Raw genomic sequence first — 21,910 nt, forward strand, 5'->3', positions numbered from 1 at the left:
TTCCGATTGAAATTAATCTAACTTATTTCTAAATATGCAAGAGTGTGAGTGGAGATTGTTTTTTTGTACATTCTTTCCGTGTTCCTTCTGCTGGAGAATAAAAAGAAAACAATTTCAACTCTACTGAAAGGCGTAAAATCATCATCAGCAATAAAGGTTCATTCGGCGGCGTAAGCGGAAGTTAATTGAATTCTTCCGTAAATTCAAATTCGCCAGTCTAAAAAGCGGAAATACCCCAAAACAATAGACTATTTATTGGCGCTTGCAGGGCTTTCCCTTTTTTGCGTTTGCTTCTGCCTTTCCTGCCCGATGATTTTCTTCTCCGATCTAGGGCAGGGCTATTGATTCGCGGGCACTGATTTGCTTTCTCCCTGAAGGAAGAATCGCTAATTGTGCTATAATTACTTGATCCGTCGACCGAGCAAAACGCTGACAATTGCAGAATGTCTATCTTTGGGTGAATTTCGCCTGGATTATTTCACGAGTTTTAGAGCAGTAACGAGCGGGAACGAGAAAAGGCGAATAAGATATTCCCTCTTCGCTTCATGCGCTCTTGTGTTCAAAAATTAAACACACAACCATCGTTTGGAGAAACAATTTTCGCCATTTGTATGCGCCTGTAAGACTTGTTAAGCTTGCCCAGTCCGCTCGGGTGCCATTTGTTCTTGCCATCCAAAATAGGGGGAAAGTACGGTGCAGATACGGTATGCTCGCTTTATGCAGATTATATCGTAAATATCGCTGCATCTCGACGAACCATCCGTGGCAGCGAGTAGGGCAATGATTTAGTGGGTACCGTGCGTTGGATTGGTGCACACCAACGAGACCCCCCGAGCAGAGAGAGAAGCGGTATACATTTCGGTTCGGATATTTGCCACTGGACGGCTGCAGATGGATCCTCCTCTCTCCCACTTGTTCAAGTGCTTGCCCCCGGGGTTTTGGTGGGAGCGAAGGCGAAGCTGGAATTTTAAAAGCAGCACCATTTTGCCAAAACCCGCGAAATCCGAAACCGGGGTGCTCGTGGCAAAACTCCCCCAAGATAGAGAGAGAGCGAGAGCGTGTGTGTGGGCACGGTGCTGTGTGTGCATATTAATATTGAATTACAAAAGTGTCATGAATCAATTATGGCAGCTTTTCCTGCTGCTAGCTCTCTGCGGAGCGTACTACCAGAGACGCACTTGGTCACTTGGTGAATTTGTGTGTATTGTGTGTTGGGTGTGCAAGTGAGAGCGAGAAAAGGATAACAACGGCAAACGGGAACAGGGGAAGCTGCATAAAAAATCCAAAACTACCCAAAACCGGAAACAGCGCTAGTGACAAAGCCGTCCAAGGGTAAGCGCTGGCAAACAAGCCAAACACGCAAAAAGGAGAACTTACCCCTCTCTCTTTCTCTCTTCCTGCGCTCCAGACTAGGTACGGTGGGAAAAGGATATGGTGAAATATAAACAGAGGGAAAACACAACATTTGCCCGACATTCATGTGATTCCATAAATATGCTAATTCTGCTGCACATTCGTTTTACGCCATTTTGTCGCCGGGGTAAAAGAAGGGAAGAGCGGGAGCTGCGGGACGTCCATATTGGATAATGCAAGATCGGGGAGTGTGTGTGTGTGTGTGTGTGTCCCCTACCGGGGGGTTATCAGTTAGGAAAACGAGATGCGTCCGATACAATTTCCCCGAAATAGGGCCCACACACACACAAACACACACAGACTACCTATCGAATTGTCCACTTTTATGCTTGAAATGGTCTGCACCTGGAAAGGCACGACCAGCGTGCGGTGGGACGGGTGGCGGTTCGGTTGAGTGAAGCCGGTGGAAAATTGACAAATTTGTTAAACATGGTTTTTGTATGAATATTCACACACACGGATAGTGAGGGCTTGTATTGTACTGTTCGTGGAATTATAACTCCAGGCTCAGTGGGAGACGGAAAGGATCCGCGTTGTTGTATCAATGCATTGTATGGTGTGTTTTAATTATTGGAGCGCTACTAATTACAGTTTGCTACGGAGAGTAGGATTATGAAGCGCATTGATAAGCTATAATTTAATAAGCTGCTACTCACGGCTCGTGCTCGCTCGGTGGAGAGTCAATTCTGCAATAAAAGAATAATTAAAACGAATTAATTGCCGGTCGGCACTTGGAAAAGGGATATGAGTGGCTGCAATTTAATTATATTCATAAACAGAACGCCTAAACAAGCGACTTATTAGTACACGTCCCTTTGCTAACTAATGCGGATTGTTTAATTTAATGAAGTGCAGAGAAAAAAAGCCTATATTTATTTTGCTCTCGTTCGTTCGTTTTTTGCCATAAGCCACCCTTATGCAGCCTTGGCCATAATTATCTCCAGCTGGTGCATCCATGTCATCGACCGGATCGACCCTATTAGCGAAGCATAATGTTCGATGACATGCTGACACTAAACACACTGCCCTTGAAACTGATCTTGGCCGCTAGCCATCAGCCAGAGGTTTATCAATTTGCTTTGAATGGGCACTGTGCTGCTTATGTTGGCGCGCGTTTGGGCCATTTTGGGAGGGGCGTAAATTGCATAGCACACAATGCAAGTTTTAGAACAGCTGTTTTTTTTGGTTTGGTGCCCGTTCGTTAGAGTTTATTTCGCCTTGGCTGTGAATGGGTGCTTTTTGGGTGGGTTTTTGAACCAACAAAATGGAGGGTACTTCATTTCCGGCGAATTTTGAACGGAATAGTAAACGACAAATTTTGGGTTTGCTGTTGGCAGAGCAGCAAATTGATTTAAATATCTTTATCAGAACCGGGCAGAACCCGAAGCCGATCGATTGTGATCCTTTGTTTGGCGATGCAAGGAAGAATGTATGTTTTGGCTGATGTCTCTAGTTATAACTTCTGGGGTTGGGAATGTTTTGCTTGCACACCGTTCACAGGCTCGGGCGGTTGTGCGGCGTTGTGCTTTTGTGTGAAAACACACATTTGGTTTTAGCTTCACTTTTTTTGTGGCTGCCGGATTGCAGCGTTCAACGAACATTGGTTCGTTCGTTCGTTCGTTCGTTGTGTCAGATTTCACAAGAGCACAGAAAGCCAACCGTTGATTATGTTTGACCGGATTATCGATACAAGCAAGCCCACTCGAATGATGCCTCACAGGGGTGCTGTTCGGTTCGGTGGAAACCACTTTTTCAAAATCCCACCCCAACCCCACGAGACGATCATAAATTGAACGACAGGATTTTGTGATCGGTTTTCAAGCACTGCACACTGAATCATTGCACCATAACACGTGTTAGCAAGCGTTGTTTTAGCCCACCAGGCCCACCAGCACACCGGAAGCGGCTAAATTCCGAATCCGATTTATCGTTCATCAATTATTATTAATGCAAAACGTACCGCTTGCTGCGTACGTTTGGGAACAATGCGCAATCGAAAGCTAATATTGACGTCGTGCCGTAGAGTGGTGTGTTCGCTGTGTCGGGGGTCCTTTGTGCTTTCGTATCGATTCACATTTTTGCAATTTTGCAATTTCGTCGTACATATCCTGAGTGGTTGTATCGGTTTCTGAGCTAACCAGAAAATGGTACCTCGATGTTACGAGGCTGAAAGAGATTATTGTTTCGAGGCGTAATTATGAAGCTGTATCATAATGCTTATGGAATGTTAACCATGATCTCATCGTAATCACAATTAAACCATAGTTTGTATGACATATTAATGTAAGGAAGACAGGGAACCCTTTTTATTCGTCCATTTATTGGTTCATTTATGTTTTCCGTATATCTGAATCTTTACGCACTGCCATAACAAACGTTAAACACTTTATCGATCTTAATACAATCTCCTGCAGCTACCCCTTTCCGTGCGTTTTCGTGTAAAATACTGCCACGGTTTTGCAAATTAGCGGCATCCGGTTTCAGCACGCGTTCAACCTCTCAGCCTCAATATCCTTTAAAGTCGTAGCTTCTCCTATCTTATGGTGGAATTATCGCGCATTATTTGCCTCCACACAGGCACAGTGTCACACTCGACTCACCCATGGGCTAGCGCACGCTTCTCCTTCCCAGCCAGAGAGCACACTTGAAGCATCCTGCCACGGTGGCAAAGACCCGGAAACCTGTGTACCAAATTTGGCATCCTTTTAGCGTATCAAAGGGGGTACCCTGGGGTGATGTTGGGAAGAGCGGGATGCCCGGTTTATCAAGCACAAAACATCCGGCCGCCGGTTGTACATGGGTAAAACACCCGCGTTCGGCGTGCAAAACGGTACGCTCCCTTGGAGATGACGTACCATGAACACCTGCAACACCACCATGCAGGTTGGATTTTTTTTTTCTTGATGTCGTTGTAGCCGTCGTTCCTTGCTACGTAACACACCTCCGCTTTCGGATGTAATTTTAGAATTTTACATCCCATGTCCTCCCCCGCCCGTTTTCCGGTATGCGGGAATGCCCCACAAAGCTCCGAAATGTCGACTGCCGACGGAAGAATGCCGGCAGGTTGACTGCTATATGAAGAAAAGGAAACGATTGGCGCCGTGCCCAGGATTGTGAAGCTCGTGGAATCCGTGCGGAAATCCAGTTACACACGGTCGGTTGGCTTGCAGTGCAACGCTCAGGTCGTGACATTGTTCACCTGGCAAAGGAGGCAAAGAAGCTGCTGCAGGTGGTAAACCTTGCAAATCCGTAAGATCTGCAACCTGGCCGGGATATCCTGGGAGGTGTGTGCGCGTACGTGTTGTTGATGTAAAAAGGTGACGTACACAAAGAGCTGGAGCGATGAGTTTAAAAGCCAAACGCAACGTAACGTTCCGGCTGCCTGATGACGGTGATGATTGCACAGAAAATGATGATCCAGTGGGAAACCGGCTGTGCGGGACAGCAAGTGGTGTTGATCCTGACGCGGGGATTTCCCGCCGTACGTGATGCGATCAGCAAAGCTTAGCATCGCAAGCGCCGTAAATTGGATGGTGTCCGGTGGGTAAGCTTGTGTGTTTGTGTGTGTGTGTGTGTGGGAAATAATTTAGAAATCAGTTCACTTTTCCAATCTTCCGAGCCATCGCGACCGGAGTGAAGATGTATTGCACAGGTCTTCGCCGAACAAAAAACACCCTAAACATGAATGTATTGCTGAAGGGAATTTGGGAACGATTCTTATCATTGTAGTAGCGTTGCAAAGTAGCTGCAGCCTCTCCGTCCCAGCTGCTCGGTTGAGGCGGGAGGGCGAATGCAGAAAAATGGCCACCCGGAGGCAAAAAGATGTTTATCGGATGAAAGGCACACGATTCCATCGGCAAGTCACCGAGGGCAGCTCGTTTAATCTTCCTCTGCCACCGTTATTGGACGCAACTTTACGACGGTTTTGCGTTGGTTTTGCCGCACGCTATCGATGGCAATGTGCGAACAAAGCAGAATGTGCAGCATTCTCGGTCGCGTTGCATGCTACGACGCGTGGCTCCCGGTAAGAATCCCGCTTTCCCGCTCAAGCGAAGGACCTGTGCCATTAAGCATTTAGATAACGGCGGGTTTGTGTGTGTGGGTTTTTTGTTTTTATTACAGTTTCCCCTGGAGAGATACCGCAAAATGGTCAAGGGAATAAAAACAACAAACTTCCATACACGCTCCTCCGAATGTGTGCGGGTGCCTGTGATTGTTTTGTTTCATTTTTGCAGCCTCCAGACATGGCTGGCAAGACGATTTGCTGCAGAGCTGCAAAGGCCGTTGAAAAATAAAAACAAAGCGCGTATAAACATCGTCATCGGTTATTTGTATTTTCAGCTTTCCCGCTTTTTCGCCCTACCGAGAGTGTACAATTTTCCAATCGGCCATTTTCCTGCGGACAAGATGGGGAGCCTCCGATACCGATTTGCTTTGTTTCTTTTGGCCCCAACCATCGGTGGGTGTGTGTGTTTATATCGCCTTTTTCCGTTGCGGTGCGCTTAGACTATTTCACCGACGCGATGACGCGTTTGTTATCATGAAGCTTTTCCACGCGCCATACGCCACACGCTCGTTGCGGTATTTTCTGCACCACTGGCAGCGTCTGATGAATGGTTGGATGGATTTATTTCCAACCGGTTGGTGCTATTAAACTGTTCGTGGGCACTTTCTTCGCAGTCCAGTGCAGCTGGTAGAGGCTATGATGCTTTTAGTCTACCGTTTTCCAACGCTAGCAAACGATTCATTTCTCCAAACAGATAGCTCTGTCATCATTCTCGGCCATTGGGTCAGTAAATACTCTCCTTGGATAGAGAATTATTGCTCTGCATATTGCAATACGTTCAAAAGTGAAGATTAAGGTGAAGCTGCATTCTATTAGAGTTCAGAATTTGTTGTGGAAACTATTTTTTTCTTGCGAACTTCACAGGAGCTATTCGTGCAATAGTCAGGAATTTCCTTTCTACTCAATCAATCCGTTCCAATGATTCTCGAAATCAACTGGATCGGCCTCACTTGGCGTACAATTTGCTCGAAATCACACAAGCGAAAAGTCAAAGGCAGATCGCTATAATGAACGTGCATAAAAGGCAGTTCCGGCACATCCATTACCCCTTCAGCAACGGTGCCCGATCGCTGGAACTCAAATAGATGAATACCTTCAATTGAATTAATTGGCCCTTGACTATGCATGTCACGGAGAAGGAAAAGTGCTCACGCTTTCAGGACTGCATCCGCTTTTCCGAGTGGTCGTTCTTTGCCCTTTCTTTTTATCGACCGATTTACCTCTTGATAGAAGTTTTTTTGTTGCTGTTAGCTCTCCTTAGCCTTTGGTCGATCTTTTCCGCCATTCAGGATCGATTAAAAGTGGAGGGAACGATGCACCAAGATTTCCTTATTTTCCGCTTGCTGGAGTTTTTCGTTGCGCCACTTCTCATCCTCGTACGACTTACCCTACATAATGTCGCTGAATGCAAGAAACTTGGAAATGCAAGGACTCGAAAGGGGCTCGAACGAAGTTAAATCGCCACTGAATCGGAAACACTTGGGAAGAAATATTTGATGCACCGAGCGGATCGTTTATCTTTAACCCCACTTTTACCGTCCTATCTCTGCCTCAGGCCGCTGCTCCAGGATGAGCTTACGACGGTCAAAAATTAGTTCTCATTTTCCACTTCCCCCAGGCTCGAGGAGTTGATTTAAAAACATTTGCTTCGCTTCATTCAGCTGCAGGTTCTTTGCATTGGGTTGGGATTATTTCACCCTGTGCATCGTGTGCGCCAAATGGGCAACATTTTTCGTAATCACCGAACGTTGCGCGCTGCCACTGAACAGAACTGCCGGCGCAAGCAGCAGGCAAATGCACTGATGCCGAAATTGCAAACACAAGTATGTCCTTCTTTTTGCTCTATAGCGGACTTCCTTTTCAAGGGACCGCGCTTCAATGGGGGGAGGGTTATGTTTTCGGCACGGATGTTGCTCGTAGTGAAACTCTCCAAACATCGTGGTGCTTCCCGGCAGCTTAAAGCGAGCAATTGGAATGTTAAGATAATTCCCCATTTGCCCAGGAACTGCAGCAATCAATGTGTCTGCGGGCATGTGCTTTGTATTTATTTATTTTCCGAAGTGCTTCATAGAAGAGTGAGTCTTGTTTTTGGCAAATGGTGCTTGATTTTTTAAGCAGATAGCATAAAGAGAGTGCTTTATTTCGTACCTTTTGGTCCTAATCGCTAACTTTTGTTACATAAACGTTGGATTACAATCGTTTTATTCTATTCAAAAACAGCAAAATTAATTCCTCAGTTCAGGCCGTCTCCTTTCACTTTTTGACCCTCTTCCTTTCGCGTAAATTAAATCACGAGAAAAAAGGTAGCTGCATTGCCAATGATGGACGAAGCATAAAATTCCGATTTTGCAACGCATCATAAAACGGTGGGAAACCAAGATTTGAATAATTGCAACATCATCATCATCACCCACAAAAGCGATATGGGTGGTCGTGGTGTTTTAGCTGGATATGGGTGGCGCAGTGTCTTTTTTGTGTCTCTCTACCTTTTACCGCAACCTATTATTTTACACCCATTTTCACCTTCTTTGTCGCACGTTCGTCGTTGGGATGGCATAAAGCACGCTTGTTATCCGCCGCTTGCCGCCATTGTGGAGCATCGTGGGAGTTTTCGGGCGGACTTACCGCAAAAGACGACCTGCAAAACACTCTTGACCCACCTGTGCAGCAGCAACTGCTTGTCCATCACAGGGCCCACGGCAACCGTCACACTCTTTGGACAAACATTCTATCGCTGGACGACGGTTTGAGCGTTATTTATCATATTTTATGGGACAAACCGAGCAAACGAAAGGCAAATCTGCAACACCAGCAGCATCAGCAGCAGCCCGAAATCTTTGCACGCCTTGCGTAACTGCAAAGATTATGATAGACAATGGTGTCACTATGCAACTAGCTGGCCGTGGTGTGGGTTGGGGATGGGTGGCGATGCGAATGGTGCGAAGAATTTATGGTTGTGAATGGTGAACCACAAACCGACGACACACCGCGACATAGTAGAACTTGATGGTCGTCACAACAACACAACCGGTTTTGGGACCATTTTTCGCTGTCACTTAGGACGATCAACTCGCACAGTAAAGGCAAAAAAATATCGGCGTATAATAAAAAAAAAGAATGTAAACAAAGCGTTCAAGATCGCCGTTTTTTTGGTGGGTGGGATTTTTTCTCCCTTTTCATTCCATAGTATATTGTGTGGGAAATTGGTTCACCGTGTTGCTGAAGAAATTACCGAACCAGCTGTGAGAGCAGGGTTGGACTGGCAAGTGGAAAAGGCAAATCTCGTCAGAGGTGACTCAACAGAAGTGTGTGCGGGTGAGCTGTATAATAAACCAGCCAGACAATCGGGTCACCCGGAGAAGCGCGATCTAATTAAGGCACGACGAAAAATCGTGACAATCTACTCGCCGGCGAGGGGCATTTTTCTTTCGCCTGTGTTGCCTGGACTACGATCGCTGAGGGAGAACAGGTAGCCTAGCAGCTTGATTGACTGCTTCACTTTCGACCAATCTGACTGTGCGGGGGGAACTGTCAGGCGGCGTTTGACGACAAGCGTGGATGTAAATTAGGGAATGAGGTAGATGCGGGTGTTTTATTAGATAATTGTTTTCGTGGCTTAATTGGTGTGTGTGTTTTGCAATCTTTAGCCTGAGGAAAGACATCAATTCTCTGTTTAAATTCAATCAAAATTCTATGCATGTTGATTTAAATAAAATGCAATGCTTTAAAAGACTTATCATAATGGCCATAACTAAAGAACCATTTGCAGCACACATAAATCCCACTAAAGAGGAACACCGAAAACTAAAAGCAATCTTCACGCCTGACCTTGATTTGTTGCACCCATTTGTGGCTCTCGCATTTGTTTCTCCACGTAACGTGTAAAAAACAGCCACGAAAATAGCCGCTTCTTGTGCGCAAGTTCCGTTTTTCCGCTTGCGCACGCTACTAAAAGCGGCTCCGAGATGCAATTTCGAAACTACCGTACGTATCGGTGGAAAATAATGATAAAAACTATCAACTACCTGCTGGGTGTATCTCTTTCCAACTATATCCATCATCATCATCATCATCGTCGGCACCAGCGTGCTCATAATTTCAGTACACTTTTGCTGGAGAGCCATGAATGCATGCGAGATAAAGAAGATGTTCAGGCAACATAGAAACAACAAGAAATCATCAGCGTAATTGAACGATAGTCGGCCAAACGGAGCTAATCCGATAAAGCAGTTAAAATATGAACCACCATTCCCGCGTACGATCGTTTCACTTAAACTACACGAGTTCCACACAAACACACACGGCAGTGCTGCAATTCACGTGCAGATTACAACTGTGTTACAGTCTATAAAATACAAAACCACATGCGATGCTCCAATTCCCGGGCACTCACGGGTGGATTTCTTCGCGCGGGAAGGCGCTGAAATGGTGGAAAAGGCGCGGTGCGTGTTTCAATAAAACAACGACTGCGGCAACAAATCTACTCTAAATTGCTCATCCATCCGTTCGCGTATAATATCGTCTTCCGTGGTTCTCGTTGCAACCACTCGGGAAGGAGGAGAACGATACACCACCGTCCACCACGTTGGTGGGTCCTTTCGTGGGGCTCCAGAGCAGCACCCCTTGCGGGCGAATGTTTGCGGGGCAGTTGTTGCAGTTGTTGTTTAATTTAATTAAGCTCTAATTCAATCGTATTTACGTTTTCCTCCACTTTAGCAGTGCTCCGAGCAGAGAGTGCTCTCGTGCGAGCTCGAGCTTGAGAGAGAGTGAATTCCCCCAAGCCACACTACTATTGACGACCCACACGGGTGTACGCATCTGCACTCGAGGCTGTACGACTCCGCTAGGGGGAGAAAAAGGTCTTTCCAATTGTTGTATTAGGACACGGGTAGAGTTCGACGGGAAAGAAGCTTCTGAATGAACCATTCAAGCATTCAAGGCTATAGGAGCATAAGCAGAGAAGTGGAGAAAAGCAAACAAAATCTGCACAACTCTTTGCACAGCAAACACATCGCGCAGACCTTCCTCAATGACAAGCATGTGCCTGGGTAGTAAAAAATGGACCACTTTTCTTGCCATGTGAACCCCAATCGTTGTTCCGTATCATGCCGTGATCTACGGTCATTTTAACTCCCCACACACACACACATAGCACCGAAATCATTTAGCGAGAGTGGTAAGAGTAAGGTCCCGTTAATCCGCCCGGCTGAAGCTGTAAGGGCGTCCACTATGCTATCGTTTTAAACATTTTTTCCCTTTTTCTGAATTACCTTGGAGACGAAGACGAGGTTTGGCTTTCATCCTTCATCTATGTCAACGAAGCAAATGTAAACAATTTAAGACATCATTAAGTTGTTACAAGCGGGACGGGGTTTTGCTTCATCTACTACTTGTGTGGCGACCGTTATGAATGGAAGGGAGGAGGAAGTGGTCAGAAGACATGCACGGTATGTGAGGGAGACTGTGATGCTGGATGGCACTTGCACCATGAGAATAGATGCTTCTTTCTCATATCAGTGCATTCCCACGGGCATGCGTTCCTCTGAAATCTATTCAACCTATTCTCGGCATGTGTATGCATCGCTTCTTCTGCTTAAGGAGTTTGCATGTATGTGTGTGTGTGTTTGTGGTGGTTGGGTGTTTATTTTTCATTTGGAAGGTATCATAGCATGCTGCGAAAATGAAATAATTTCCACCTTGCTTATCTCGTTGACTGTGCGAGCCACAGACTCAGAACCCACCGGGCGTCCGCAGTTGTACTTCATCATTAGGCAGCTAGGGCTAGTAGCTGGAGCGTTTATGGAGTGGAGTGGAGTGGAGTTCAGGTCGCAGAGCAATGTTTCCCGGAGTTTCCTTTTTTAATAAGAGCAAATTTCATCTTATTCACTAGCTCATTTATGCGTTGGTAAATTCTAACGAATGACACTGGCAGGTATAGAAGCGGAGCAACTCCCCCCCTCTACCCAAAATCATCCCCGCACAGGCTGCCCCGTCTAGCTAACACGCAACCCTTGGGGCAGCAAAACAGGGAACGTCCCCCTTAGGGTGCAAGCTCTCCCTCGCTTGGGGCTTTCGGTAGTAAATGAAGATAAGTGGCCAACGCGAGCTGCCCCACCCGGACGGCTCTCCAGCCGGGAGACTTATGAGAATTATGATTTATGCAGTGGGAATTTTCAGAAGCGCTACGATATGACTCTGTGGTGCGATTGCCCGTTTCGCTCCGTCCGCATGTATACACCGGGTGGTAATGGTCGGTTCTCATCAGGGTTTGCCTTCCTGACTTCTCGCCACACGCCACATGCGCCGACGCTTGCATTCTGGTGGTGGATGATGTTGGTGAAGCAAAGTTATGGCAGTTGTCCAACCTAATCCGATTAGCGGGGACCGATTTGTGGCGTGCTTTCACTCGATACAGAGGAGAGTGCGATTTATCCACCCGTCTAAAGAGCATCCGAGTCGGAATGCATGTCTCTCTAGCAAGGTCGTTGGATCACAATGTTCTGCTTAGAAAATAATTAATGAAAGGTAAATGAAACCCACGCTTAAAGGTCGGTTAGACCAGCGCTTTTTTTCTGTAGTAAGCTCCTCAACATGTTTAAAATTGCCTTCTGGGGGATGGTTCTTTCTGCCGGTCCTTTCTTCTTTGTTTTGTCTTGAATTGTTAACAAGGATTAGACTCCTCGGGGGTAATTGTGTGAGATAAACACGCTTTCTTCTTTGTTGCATACGGGCCCGGCTGCTCACCGTCTCGGTTTGTTCCACACCGTGTTAAGCGGTACGCTAATTTCATGGTAGGATTTGGCCTAACAAAAAGCGAGGCCAGTTTTCCGCTCTCAAAACGCTGTGCCCAAAAGATTGTTGGGCATGATAAATTAGTGTCGTCTTCCGTTGCTAGTCTAGGCTATCCTAGTCGCTGGTTCACAGTCCGCAGACATGGACGTCCTTGAGCGGTAAGACAAACTCTCCCGTACAATAGAATCCATGTCTCATGGCACAGGGTGGGGAGCATGAAGAGTTGTCGCAACCCCACGGTCAAATGCACTGGGCATGAATCTCAGCAGGGCAGAACGGTGCCAATTGCTGCTTAAAATCCAAAGTGCAAGGAACTTCCGAGTTTTAAGCAATGTTCGCAGGGACATCGCCCCAGGGGCGAACTGGAAACTCTAGCTGTGTCTAGCGTCTTCTGTGCTGTATCCGGGAAAGATGAAATTTTGCGTCCATTCTCCCATTTCTTCTTCCCCCCCTCCCCCATCCCCACACACACACACATTGGGAGAGTTTTCCATCATACGTTCGAATCGTCGTCCACTGTAGACGAGAAGGATAAACTTCCAATGTTTGCTTTGTTGAAAGATTTTTCCCATCTTCGATAAAGTGCATCCATCCGCCTCGGGAGGGGGACGGGAATGGCTGGATCGTACTTGTGGAAGGATTAGCGCCTCGAAGAAGGCAAGGACCCAGACAGTTCAGGGCAGAACGAGGCAGAGAGATAGATAGAGAGAAAGAGAGAATTCCGTGTGCGTCTGTCGAGCCAACACGAACACTTTTCCGTTTTCGTGCTGTTACCATTGTCGGACGGGCATAGTACTGTGCAGGGATATTTCGGTGTACGAGAATTCCAAGACCTTGCCGTGCCGTCGGGTGAGCAAGAAGTTTGAATTCTACACACTCTAAGCACACACGTGCACACACGCGCTGATTGTGCACGGTGCGAAATAGAAAAAGTTTTTCCTTGCAACTGCAACAACTACCCTCACGGTGGGCGGGCGTCGGCGGTGTGTGGACACACACGTGCACTTGTGCAATGCCCGTATCGCATTCCTACGTGTGCGTGTGAACGTGATTTTACTTGCGCAGAACTTTCGCTGTTGCCGATGCTGGTGCACTTGATCCCAAGCCCGAGAGGCGCACAGTTGAGGAATATTGCAATGAATATTCCTTCCTCTTGGGCTGAGTGAATTATTGTTATTATTGTCACCCCTGTTGGTAAAAAACTGCTTACGTGAATGTATACGCAAATGTAGTTTTCCACTTTCTTCAAGTTGCGCTCCTACCCCGCGAAAAGGGTTGGAGTGTGATATCAGCATAAAATTCATTTTTTCGAGCTACTTGAACAGACCAAAGTGTGGTCGTTTTGTGAGCCACTTTGGGGTAGGCATTTATTGAATAAGTATGATATTTTTTTCGTCCCCCACCGGAGGAGCATCGTCATTTTTGTCGCCAGCGCTCATATGTTTAGAGGATATGAATAAATTTCGTGCCTATCGTATCCTTTCTGCAGATGGTCGTTCCCGAGTGGCAATAGCGTGCGGATGGGTTTGGGCATGGAAAACCAATCTTTTTTCCCCCTTCTATGCGCTGGATGGATATTGATATTGGATTTTTCTTCTTTCTTTCATCGAAAGTACGATTTTTTCCGTAATAGAGATTTTTTGCAGTAGTTTATCATTTTCAGTAGTTTGGAGTGCACACAAAACACTCCCAAGAAGGACTGCTGGTGTGTGTGTATGTGTGTGTGTGAATATGAGTGTTTGAGGCATATGTTGCGGTATGAAGTGAAAATAACAACAAAAAACATTTATTTTCGATCCCGAGAAGCGTCCAGACACGGAGAAGCGGAAGATTTCTATTCATGAAGTTTATTTTGTGCGATAAAAACACTCCCAGACATGTTTTTGGTGAAGCATTTCACTTCACTCCGCCACACGAGGGAAGTTTTTTCGGCATTTACCACCCAGTTCGATGGCCGTCGGAATCATCGATCACAGTTTATTTATTTTGGGGTGTTATTTTTCCTCCGTTCGAATTATTTTGGTTCGATCGAAATGGACCGACCACTCGTCGGCTATCAACACGGAGCAATCGGACGGCAATATTCCTTTGAGAAGACATAACAAGAATGAAGGTCGACCGTGGGTATTTGTAGACGTATAATGGTCTGTAAATTAATTACTGCAGTATTCTTAAAACAAGCGACTTGTTCTGTACACTGATGTACCGCATTCAAAGGCAAGTGTGCTCTTAAGTGTTATTTTGAAATGTAAAACAGCATTCGTTACCTCATTCCACTGTATTTTAGGCAACATTCCAAAACAAACTAGTCAGGTGAGATTGGTACGGTTGATTAGTTGGCTCACTGCAAGATTTATGCACGAATCTGATCCGAAACATCGTGCGTTCCGCTAGATCGATCGCCGTGGAGCGAAGGTACACCCATTCTCTACCACAATAAGCGTCACGCGCACGCGGTCACACGTGCCACGCGTGTCGTGATCGGTGCAAAAAACAGAGGGAGTGAAGGATTTATTTTATGTGAGTTTCGAAATAACCAGCAAGGGGTGATCACGGCGACGATCTGGCATGTGATCAAAAGTTTTGGCGTTTTTGGCGATCGTGTGTTCATGAAATTAGGAACGAATGTAATCACGCTGCAGTGACCCAGTCAATCAGGGCGGACAGGACCGAAAGGACCGTCGAATGGATCGAACGGAGCGATAGCATAATGAGATTACGGTTGCAAGAAAGCAATTCAACCGTTCCAGGGGAGTGTCTTAAAGTTGACAAATGGAAGCGATAAAAAGGGCAAAATTGTGCTTCATTGTTTCCCACGGTGTAAATCGTAGCACACAGTAACAGTGTTTGCCACACATCAACGGCAACAGAAAACATACTAGCAAAAAAATACATACTTTTACTTGAACAGGAAAGAAAAACAAAGCTCCATTCGAATGGGGAATTTCGAAAGACGCCTTTTTGTTATCTCAATCGCGCCCGGCCGAGGGCTTCCTTCCGATCCGACGATCCATCCTTGGCCATAAATCATTCGATTATTTGTCGTAAAAATCCAATATTCATGGTCCCGAGGGATCCACCCACTTTCACACGCGCGCTTTCGTTTGTGTTGCCGGTTAGGTTGTTTGCCGTTTTTTTCCTGCCCCGTTTTCTTCCGATTACTTGGATATCGTCCATGAAATAGGCATAACTATCGCTCATCTATCGATGCTTCTCGGTGGGCCAGCCTGTGGCAGCGTGTTTTTTTCTTCTTTTCTTTTGTCCTGGCCTTCTCCCAGGTCGCCCCGAAAACCGAACTTCTCACCCGAAAATAACATGATTGACAGCTTTTCTGGCAGCTGTAACTGGGAGTTCGACAAGAAAAGGGATGGAACCGAGAACCATTCCGCTGGACCAGCGCCAAAACGTGGAATCCCCCTCGGGTGTTAGCGAGAGAGAGAGCGTGGGGGAAGAGTCTCGTCAGAACTAGAAGTCAATATTAGGATTCATGAGACAGCCATATCTTCACGCGTCTCCATCGGACAGATTAGAGAAATGCATTTAACATGAGATGGTTATGAGCGTGTGTGTGGGTGAGTTGCGATTGAATTTATTACGGTTCGATTACACTCTTTGAATCAATCCAAGGCTGGTTGCGCAAAAGGAGGTAGTCGAACCCCAGCTAGATGTGGATGTGAGTGATTACATTCAAGTGTAATAATGGGACCGTCCCGTGTGTGTTTGTGTGCGCATCTCCGGTACAGCTCAGTTGCCTCATTACGCTTCACCGGACTCGACATTGGTCGGTGCGCGTTTTCTTGACAGCTTTCGGTAAAGACCCGGTTGCGTCAATTATTGCGAGCGCACGTGTCCTTCCAGCTGGAAACATACACTTTAAAGTGACACACATTCAAAACAGAATCTGTAGATGGGTGCCTTAAAACACGCTAAACTTGCTCTACTTCAAACGTTCGTAGCAAGTCGGGTCAGCTGTCGTTGACAGTGGCTAAAACTGTCGCAAATCACATTGATTGCATTTTGGTAGAAGAAAGGAAAGGGAAGGAAACGGCCCGACATGGGTCACATTTTCTGCAGTGTCCGTGTGTGGATGAGTGGGTGCGTGTTTGCCATTGTTCTGACCTAGGGACGTCCCATAGCCACAAATGTCAGCTGTTGTTTGGTGCTGCATCCACTGTCAAATGTCACCGTGCATCGGTGGAGTAAGGGTCAGATGACATTACGATCTTGGTTTTACGGCTTAATTAATTTCACTCCCCCAGTCTCTCGTTCGCTGCTGCCAGTGCAATCAATGCACATGGCCAAGGCACCTCTGTTATCGATGACATTTCACCGATCGGAGCTCTCTTGTTTCCCCGCAGTTGGTTCCTACAGTTTATGAAAAATCAATCGCTTGTGCCTTCAACCATCAACATCCTGTGTTGGGATCCGGTTGGGAAAAGATGGGGCAGGATACGGCTGACACAAATTGAATCCGACCACCATATCCTCCACTCAGTTTGGTGTGTCCGAATGGGTGACGCATCGATGAAGATCCTGATCGTCCTCGAGTGTGCGTTAGCTTGCGAACAGATGATGACAGCGATATAAATAAATCTGGTCGGTTTGATAAAGCCGTAACGCAATGTCGCGACTGGTTTTCAGCACTCTGGCACTCTCAATACAAAACAAAAATGGGTGGCAGAGGGGGTCTATCAACCAAAACTCCCGCCACACCAACTCGTTGCTGTTGGTTTAGTGAACTGCGGGGAAATGCAAACTTTATTGATTGATTACATCAAGTTTATCAATCAAAGTTTCCGCCACGGCCAAGCATCCTTTCCGAACGGCAGTTGGGTGGTGGTCCGATTTGCTTGTTTTGTCGCTGGCAAGTTGGCAATTTTGGTTTCCGATTACGGCGCCGCCCGGTGCGGCGGTCAAGAGCGGTGCCCCGGACTTGTAGCGCAGAATGATTGTCGCGACCGAAACGGAACAGTGAACAGTTGTCGAGTTGTGTTGACTTGGCGCTGACTGATTGGAGTTGTTGTAGTGCTGGCAGGAGCGTGAGGCGCTTGTCGCCGGTTAAGTAAATGCTGTATGTTTCGGGGATGGACAAACGAGTGGAACGGCGGCACTTACCAACGATGGTTGGGATGTTGTTGCTGGAAGATAGAAGTTCCGTCTGGAAGAGAAATAAAAAAAAAAAACGATGGAATTGATTCATTAAATAGTTTCTGCAACAACTGTTTCTCCTATTGAATGTCTGATGAATTTTGACTGAATAAAGAAGCAATGAAATATATTCTCTAATAACAATTCTATCGTTAGCAGATGAAAAGTTTATTTTGAAGTTACGCTATTATGTGCAGGAGTCTTACTCTTGGGAAGCTTTCTATATATAATGAGTACAAGTACAATACAAATAAGCTATCAGATGTTATTTTAGCTAAGAGCTCTCTTCGTCTCAAAATCCTCTTCCTGGTTAATGCACCCTTTGTTCAACTGTCCGATTCGTATGGTGCAAACTTGTGCTAATATTTGCTAATAATTAGCACCAAGATATGCTCTCTGGGTACGAAATTGAGACGAAATATTATAAGCAGAAACTCGATTGCATTCCGCAGGGGAAATAATCCCTCCAGCTAGAGTGGGGACTGCGCTTAAACGAGCCTCCTTCAACTAGATTATAATGCCTCCACAAACTATCACTGGGGAGCGCGCGCGACGATGCGAAAGCTTTGCGGACGATTCAATTACCGTGCCTGAAGACAGTGCAGCCGGAGAGCAGCAACCCTGTTAATGAGCTTGTTTCCCCGTTTTCCCGTGTCCAGCGCCACTGAACCGTGCGCATGGACTAAACTGATCACGGCCACTTTTCGATTAACGACCGTAATCAATTTCCAGCCCTAATCGACCGAACGTTCGAACCACAACAATGGTCCGTTTTGCTCGATTGTGGTGTGTGCGGTTCAGGCTCGCGCGTTTAAAGCTTGCCACGGACTATGTGTTCATGCCGTCGGTGGTGGTTTTGAGGCGCAGCAGCAGCAGCAACAGCACCACAAACAGCAATAGCCCGCTTATTATCGAGTGCCGAGTGGTAAACTCCTCTTCTTGCGGCAGGGTGAATGAATTGTGTTGGATCGATTGATAATTACATGCACCGAAAGATGCACTGCGCGTTGGTGTGCCATGGGTGTTTAGGAGACTTGTCCAGGTCGTCTCGCTGTGCTGAAATTGGTTACCCTGTGTGTGTGTGACTCTCTCGGTCACCGGATGAAGTTGACCCAGAAACGAGAGCACTTTACGTCCAGCGTGTCAAATGCAAACGTGCGCTTAAATGGGAACCATAAAAATATTGCCCCGCAACGAGGGAGAGCGGACAGTGTGGCCACGGTAGCTAATTTGATTGAACCGCTGGTTGGTTGGTCGGTGATCGCTCGGTCAATTTCGAAACACGGTCCGTGTATCCGTGCTCCCGCATGCCCTTCGAAACGAATCTAAACCACAGTCAGCGCACCCCTGCAGTGGCGTATATTGCCACACACTCACTGGAATGCATGCAGGCACCGGCACCCCGTAATGGAGTTCTTTGCGAGTGCGGTGCAGAGTACCTCAAGACGCCCGGTGTCAAGATTCGTGTGAACCTAGTAATTCTTCTCGCGTGTTTACAGCGTCAGGAATGTTGTCCGAACGGCGGTGGCAGTGTCGACGGAGCGACTCGCTTGCTACTTGCATCGACGGGGTGCAGGTGCATCATTAAAACCAGTCCTTTTCGCGTGTATGATTTGATGAACTGCATCGAATGGGCTCCATTTGGATGGTATGTGTTTGTGTGTGTATGGTTGTTGTTTTTTACTTCTACTGCTTCTTACTGTCGCTCGCAGCTCAGTATATTCTGATCACCCGGCCGGAAAGCCATTTTCTCACGGTCAATTCCCCAGCCGCAAGTATGTTGCACAGCGTCTCAAATGAGCTACTTGTTAGGGAAGGCAAGTAGCAACAAAATAAAGCCGCCAAATGGCATACAAAATCGATAGTTGTGTATGGTGTGTCGGAAAGGGTCAAACCTGTTGGTGTTGTTTGCAGGCAGCTGAAGGAGCTGAGGTTGTAGGTCGACTCGACCCCGCAAGCCATCGTTAATCTGTGCGAACGTTTGAACTGTGGCTAATGTAGGGGATTATAGCTGAAGCCTCCGAAGCATGCATAATAGTGTCTAGAAACAGTGTTCTCACTAAGCTGCTGCAGTTGGTGGATATTTCCCAGGCTCACGAGGAGAGCTCCCGTCGTGGACGATCACTTTCTTACGACAGTCTCCGAAACTCAGACGGCCATTACATGGGCCGGAAATGATATCACTCATATCTCGCACCGAGCATGTCTACGCAGACGAAACATTCAGCCCGATTCGAAGAAAGTCCAAGTAGCGTCATCGACAGCGAAAACGGCATAACATCATCAGCCGAGCCGGGTGCGTTGGATTGTGTCACTCGGACGCACAATCGGCTTCCGAGAAAAGAGAGGAAGAAAAGCGCCGACATCTAATTGAGATAAACGTAAAATATTCATTCCGAATGTTTAACAAAAAACGCACCGCCCGAAACAAACGCAAGCCAAACTCGACGTTGCCGATTCCGTTTGCTCGTAAAACTCACAATCTCAACGCTGCAGATAATGGCATGGGGTAGCCAGTTAGAGAGAGGGCCTGCGTTACATCGTCCGGCTGGATGGCGGATGCATGAATTAATGCAAATGGTTCGTCGGGCTGCTAGCTCCCCTCTTTCCTGGCGCCACGTCACCACGTCAGTCGTAAAACCGTAAGACACACAGTGGTTTTGGGTGTTCGCTTATAGCGGTCGGAAGTGACGACAAAGTTACCCCGAAAACAAAAAAGGCTAAGACACTGTCACTTTTCCCATCGCATTCGACACCTGCGGCACTTCTCCTTGGGTGGGGTGAGAGACCCGTGAGAGCAGCTTTGAGCCGGAGAATGCGTGGCGTGGTGCGTCTGTAAGTGAAAATGGAAATGACGGAAATGCTACGGAAAGAAATCACGAGCTGTCGTAGTGGCGGTGGCGCGATGATGGTAATTTCAGTGTCCAATGTTTATTTTGTGCCATTTTTTGTTCGTTGGTGACGAGATATTCAACATCTCGCACCGTCTATAAGTTTATAGCACCCTTAGGAGTTGGGAGCGGTTGAGTATCCTTTGATTTAAAGTTAAATCTTTTTTAGCTGCAAAGACTAACTTAGTATTTTGAAGCACTAGTAACAATAAACACTATAGTTCCTGCACATTTGCTATCATTATAACACTCAGATTTTGATATTTAAAAGCTTCTTCTCTTATGCACACAAACACCCATCAACGCTAAACGTTCTGTAACTCTACCATGCCGACTGAAATCAAATCGATCCTTCCTTGAGTAAAGTGCAATTTTTCATTTCACACGCCGAGACGGAACTGATGTTGGGAGTGATTTTATTCTGCACTTTTAATTTCATCCCAGACCAAGCCCTCTTTCACACGATAGTGTACTATAACAGGAGAGCCAAACGCCGAGAAAGGTTTCGGTTTTCGATTAAAAAATTCCAACGGATCCTTTGTTGCGTTCGGTCCGTTTCAGCTGTTGCGTTGATGGACGTGCTGGAGATGCTTTGCGTGGTGTGATTTTTTCTAGTTTGTTTTTGTTTGTCCCACAAAGATAGACTTCCAGCTCGAATGGAACCTTGCATCCTTCCGGAGGTTACCGCTGGCACTATTTTCTTTGACTCGTTCTGGTTTTGGATTTCACTAAGGGTTGCGGAATGGGTCCACTTTCAACTAGCGTTCAGATTTGGGGCTTTCCCCGCCGACAGATAACACTACAGCGGAATTTCTCGTTTAAGCGTGCCACAAAAGCGAGAGAAAAAGCGTGCTTTCTGTGCACGGAACTTGGCAGGCTCGATCACTGTCATCCGTCACTACGCTGTAGGCAGTTGAAGCCGCGAAAACAGTTTCCTAGATGGATCTGCAGTTCCATGCTGCAACTATTACATTTCATTTGCATCAGCACCACGCGCCTCCCATTCGCGATGCGTTTGGTTGTGTTCCTTTCCATGCATTGGAGATGCATATCCTCTTCCTTCACTTTTTCGCAGTTTTTGTTGGCCGAAAACACAAACTGAATTCAAAATTGGTGGAATATCGTCCCGATTGACAATAGTAGGGAGGTAAAAAAAGCTTGTAGAAAAGCGTCGTTTACAAAAACCCAAATCCATAGAATGAAGTCCGCCAGAAAGCAAGCAAAGGAAGGCCTTTGTGTCTTTGTTTCGAATGACCAGTTTGCATGACAATTTGCCGCATACAATCGCCCAACCAATCCCCAAACACACAAAAGCTTCCGTACTTGATATTGTTCATTCCGAACGATGATGATGATGGCGGGTGATGATGGTTGTCTAAGAAAAAAAAAACTGTCACGCTTCAAACTGTGCGGGCGCTCGGGCGCTGCAAAACGGGGTGGAAACACAACTACTGTGTGTTAGCACATAGCCTTCTTTTTGTTCTCGTTCCAGCCCTCATTTCCATCAATCTGCGGTGGGCTAGGCCAGGGAAAAGCTCCACAGACAGACAGACAAACGATTCTCGATTCCATTTCCGGTCCGTTGCGGACGATCTAGTGA

The 21,910-nt window shown here is 46.6% G+C and overlaps 2 protein-coding genes across 10 annotated transcripts in view; one reads left to right on the forward strand and one right to left on the reverse strand.

Annotated features, from left to right (window-relative positions):
- LOC120901424 (rab3 GTPase-activating protein catalytic subunit) overlaps nt 1-21,910 on the forward strand; it is a 115,533-nt gene that overhangs the window by 43,870 nt on the left and 49,753 nt on the right. The gene's annotated exons all lie outside the window — the stretch shown is intronic.
- Nucleotides 1-21,910, reverse strand: part of LOC120901422 (leucine-rich repeat and fibronectin type-III domain-containing protein 3) — a 105,977-nt gene that overhangs the window by 42,221 nt on the left and 41,846 nt on the right. For 7 of the 9 annotated variants that reach the window (XM_040309366.1, XM_040309364.1, XM_040309365.1 and 4 more), the window contains exons 2-3: nt 17,387-17,429; nt 2,070-2,099 (exon numbers count right to left, since the gene is read on the reverse strand). The gene's annotated coding sequence lies outside the window, so the exon portion shown is untranslated. The remainder of the gene's footprint in view (nt 1-2,069; nt 2,100-17,386; nt 17,430-21,910) is intronic. The other 2 variants (XM_040309360.1, XM_040309361.1) reach the window with 1 other exon arrangement.

Source organism: Anopheles arabiensis, chromosome 3 (genome assembly GCF_016920715.1).
Source record: "Anopheles arabiensis isolate DONGOLA chromosome 3, AaraD3, whole genome shotgun sequence".
In the NCBI taxonomy this organism is placed as follows: domain Eukaryota; kingdom Metazoa; phylum Arthropoda; class Insecta; order Diptera; family Culicidae; genus Anopheles; species Anopheles arabiensis.